This window comes from Haplochromis burtoni, unplaced genomic scaffold (assembly GCF_018398535.1).
Source record: "Haplochromis burtoni strain Fernald_Lab_line unplaced genomic scaffold, NCSU_Asbu1 Contig_228, whole genome shotgun sequence".
Taxonomy (NCBI): Eukaryota; Metazoa; Chordata; class Actinopteri; order Cichliformes; family Cichlidae; genus Haplochromis; species Haplochromis burtoni.
In genome coordinates, this window is record NW_024582589.1 from 922,101 (window position 1) to 926,959 (window position 4,859).

Here is a 4,859-nt window from a genome sequence, read left to right on the forward strand (position 1 = left end):
GGGCATATGTAAACAGAATTGGTCCTAGCACTGAACCCTGTGGAACTCCATAATTAACCTCAGTGTGTGAAGAGGACTCTCCATTTACATGCACAAACTGGAGTCTATTAGATAGATATGATACAAACCACTGCAGTGCAGTACCTGTAATACCTACAGCATGTTCTAATCGCTCTAATAGGATATTATGGTCAACAGTATCGAAGCTGCACTGAGGTCTAGCAGGACAAGCACAGAGATGAGTCCACTGTCAGAGGCCATAAGAAGATCATTTGTAACCTTCACTAAAGCTGTTTCTGTGCTGTGATGAGCTCTGAAACCTGACTGAAACTCTTCAAATAAACCATTCCTCTGCAGATGATCTGTTAGCTGTTTGACAACTACTCTTTCAAGGATTTTTGATATGAAAGGAAGGTTGGAGATTGGCCTATAATTAGCTAAGACTGCTGGGTCTAGAGATGGCTTTTTGAGTAAAGGTTTAACTACAGCCAGCTTGAAGGCCTGTGGTACATAGCCGATATTAGAGATAGGTTGATCATATTTAAGATCGAAGAATTAATTAATGGCAGGACTTCTTTGAGCAGTTTTGTAGGAATGGGGTCTAAAAGACACTTGATGGTTTGGAGGAAGTAATTATTGAAGTTAACTCAGAAAGATCAATTGGAGAAAAAGAGTCTAACTTAACATCAATGGTACTAAGAGTAGCTGTAGATAATATTACATCTGTGGGATGATTATTGGTAATTTTTTCTCTAATGATAAAAATTTTATTTGTGAAGAAGTTCATGAAGTCATTACTAGTTAACGTTAAAGGGATGGTTGGCTCAAAAGAGCTCTGACTTTTTGTCAGCCTGGCTACAGTGCTGAAGAGAAACCTGGGGTTGTTCTTATTTCTTCAATCAGTGATGAATAGTAAGATGTTCTGGCTTTGCGGAGGGCTTTCTTATAAAGCAGCAAACTATTTCTCCAGGCTAAATGATGATCCTCTAAATTTGTGACACGCCATTTCCTCTCCAGATTACGAGTCATCTGCTTTAGGGTACGTGTTTGAGAATTATACCACGGAGTCAGGTACTTCTGATTAGAGACCTTAGTTTTCACAGGAGCTACAGTATCCAGAGTCGTACGTAGTGAGGAGGTGAAATTATTAACAAGATAATCGACCTCTGTTGGAGCAGCGTTCAGATAGCTGCTCTGCTCTGTGTTGGTACAGGGCAGGGGTGTCAAACTCAAATACACAGTGGGCCAAAATTCAAAACTGGAACAAAGTGTGGGCTAACATTAATATTTATTGAAAAAAAATCTTCCTCCAGATATAAGAATGAATCTTTTCTTATGGACTCAAATAAGTTTTGCTGGAAAACTGAATATGGAACAAGCAAAGCTTAATACTAAACAATATATATATTAGCTGTATAATACCAGTAGGCCAGCTCTAATAGTAATTTGGTATGGCTTCGCGGGCCAAATGTAATTAGGCTGCGGGCCAAATTTGGCCCGCGGGCCAGAGTTTGACACCTATGGTACAGGGCATTGAAGATGATAACAGTGGGTGGATTATATTCTTAAACTTAGTTACAGCACTTTCAGAAAGACATCTACTTGATAAAGTCTACTCTCCACTGCTGTGTAATCAATTATTGTAAATGTAAATGTTATCAGGAAATGATCAGACAGGAGAGGGTTTTCAGGAAACACTGTTAAATGTTCAGTTTCTATGCCATATGTTAAAACAAGATCTAGAGTGTGATTAAAGTGGTGGGTGGGTTCTTTTACATTTGATTGTAGATTCTCACTGAAGGCATCAAAACTATGAATGAACACAGTGGAATATGTAGTAAACAAAAAGTGTGAAACAACTCAAAACATGTTTGATATTTTACATTCTTCTGCTTTGACTCCTGCTTCGCTCACTCTTGGCCTTCTCTCCATGAGCTTCATGAGGTCGTCTCCTGAAATGGTTTCCAACAGTCTTGAAGGAGTTCAGAGATGCTGAGCGTTTGTTGGTCCTTTGCCTTCACTCTGCGCTCCATCTCATCCCAAACCAGCTCCACTGGGTTCAGGTCAGGTGGCTGTGGAGGCCAGGCCTCCATCACTCTCCTTCTTGGTCACAGAGGCCTCACACAGCCTGGAGGTGTGTTTGGGGTCCTTGTGCTGTTGGAAAATAAATGATGGGATGGCATGTGGCTGCAGGATGCTGTGGTGGCCATGCTGGTTCAGTGTGCCTTCAGTTTGGAATAAATCACCAACTGTGAAACCAGCAAAGCCCCCCCACACCATCACGCCCCTCCTCCATGCTTCACGGTGTGTGACTGCACCACTGTGGTATCCCAAATCCCAGATTAATATATCAATGATGATTTTTAACATTTGCCCCAACTACATAAACATGCATCTAACTTCAAGGCCAAATACCAACAGTTGGTTAACCTCCTGACTTCATCAGTTCAATGTTTTGTGACCTCGTCTTCATGCCTGACCTCCCTAATGCTGAAGATCATATCCTCCAACCAGCCAATCCTTTTAAATATAACCAATGCCTAATTGCATTCCCACGCAGATTTGAAGCTCTTTAGGTCATCAGAATAGCCTGGCATAGTCTTGCACTGACAGGTCTCAAACTGATCCCATTTCCCTAAATCCTTTCACATTACGGCTGCATTTAAGGTCTTGTGATGATTAGATTCAACAGGCTGCGTTTAGCTGGGAGATTCTGACCTCTTTCATTCTGACCTGACCTCTTTAAGACCAAGATTTACCATCAGAGTGGAAACACCATCAGTCACCACCCAGACTCGATGGAGAGGTTATTTAAAGCCAAAGTAAAAGCTAAACACAACATCACAGCGTAGGGCGGATGCCACTGAATGTCCATGTGATAGCTGAGGTTGGAGTAGACAGGTGAAGTTGGATAGCTGAGGTTTAATGAGGTTTAAGTACTCCTTCACTTGCATTTCAGTTACTACTAAGAATTCCAGGGAACTAACTGTTTGTCCAAACAGACGCTGTTATGCAACATTTATTCTGAACCTCAGAGCTGTGGAAGAAAAGAAAACAGGAATGAGGCCCAAGCACCACAGTGCAGAGCAGCACAGAAACAACGGATGGACGCTGTGCCAGGCATCATGATTTACTCTAATGTCTCGCTGTTTTAAGCCACCAAAAAACATCTCACGAATAACTGTAAAGGGAAAAAAAGCTTCCAACAAGACTCAAGTTACGTCTGTAAGAACTTCAGTTAACTTTGACAGGCCATCAAGTTGCAAACAAAAATGCTAAAACTGCAAATAAATAAGTAAAATATCTTTTGGTATTTTAGGAAATATGTTGTTTCAGTGTTTCTAAGAGTGAAGAACTTTAATTCACAGAAACAACCCAAAGCACTTAATCTAATTCACCACTGAGTCATATACGACAGCACAGAGCCTAAGCACCACATCTGCAGAGGCTGGAGTCCATCACAGCTGACAGCACCCAGGCTGCAGACTGTATAAAGCTCTTGAGTTTAAACAGCACATAGTATCAAGATAAACTGATGAAAGCTGTTATAGTATACACTGAGAGGCACAAGAGACTAGGAGAGTGCACAGGAGAGTGTACAACATGGATTAGAGGTCTCCAAGTTCTGATGGGAGACGCCACCAAAAGTGGATGAGAACAACAGGGCTGAGGTCCTGTGGGACTTGTCCTGCTGGCCAACCAGCCAGACACAGTGGTGGACGATAGTTCGAATAGATGTGTCATTCCCAGCAGACAGTAACATCAGCAAGAAGGAGCACACAAAGGAAGTACCAGGGGGTGAAGGAACAACTGGAGCAGATGTGGGAGGCAAAGTCCAAAGTGGTAAGAGAGCATTGTGAGCTGTGACCCAAACCCGGACAGCTGGCTGCAGCAGATCCAGGCTTTGTCCAGAAGGCCTCTGGCAGGCGACCTGAGGCTCGAGGAACACCCCCTCCCACCACCAGGGGGTGACATATTTTATATTCTTTATACACATCCCCCCTTAATTGTATTAAGTTGAACATAATCAACATCTATCAGTGTCAAATTGTCTGTTTTAATACATTTTGAGAATAGCTGGCTGAAATCTGGAAGTCATGGACATCCCCACAGAGAGGCTTTTCTCCTCTGTGAAGCTGCAGATGCTTTCAGTCACCAGCAGCAGAATGAATCAGTGAATGATGTTTTCCAAGGGAACCATGAGGCTGAAAAGGTCTGGTTGCTGAAAAATGTGAATTTATTTCAAACACTTGGAATCCAGTGAACACTTTCAACTTGCAGTGCAAAATTCAACACAGGTAATGTAAGCTTAGCCTAGTCCCCAATAACAGAGGGAGGCTGGTTAAAGCTCAGCAAGCGAACACTGATATTCACATAATTAAGACACAACTACAATAAATCACACTTATGAATGCAAAGGGGAAGTCCTACAGTTCCTGACAGACAAATACAGGAACAGCCTGGAGCATGTAATTCATGCCGTGATTTCATGCTGTCGTGCTGTGGTTACTGCACACTTGTAGGAGAAATGTATTTATCACTCCTTTAAGGGCCTGCCATGCTAAAGTGGACGAGCTACAGTAATTGAACACATTTACAGTAAGAGCAAGCAGCGTTTTATAGCTCGTGCTGTCTGAGGTTTGAGGTAAGAATAAACTGTATCCTCATATAAAAGTTTAGTTTGAATTGCTTGCTGGTCGAGGCAAACTGACTTTTTGTGTTCTTTTTACAAACCAGCATCAAGCTGGAAACATGGCTGGTTCTCATATTTCTGTGACCTCGCTCCACCGAAGAAAGTTCAGCTGTTTAAATTGTGCTCAAATTCTTCCAGACTTTGAAGCAGAGATGCAGCAAATACA

The 4,859-nt window shown here is 42.1% G+C and overlaps 1 protein-coding gene across 3 annotated transcripts in view; it reads right to left on the reverse strand.

Annotated features, from left to right (window-relative positions):
- Window positions 1–4,859, reverse strand: part of snx19b (sorting nexin 19b) — a 46,871-nt gene that overhangs the window by 16,316 nt on the left and 25,696 nt on the right. The window lies entirely within an intron of this gene.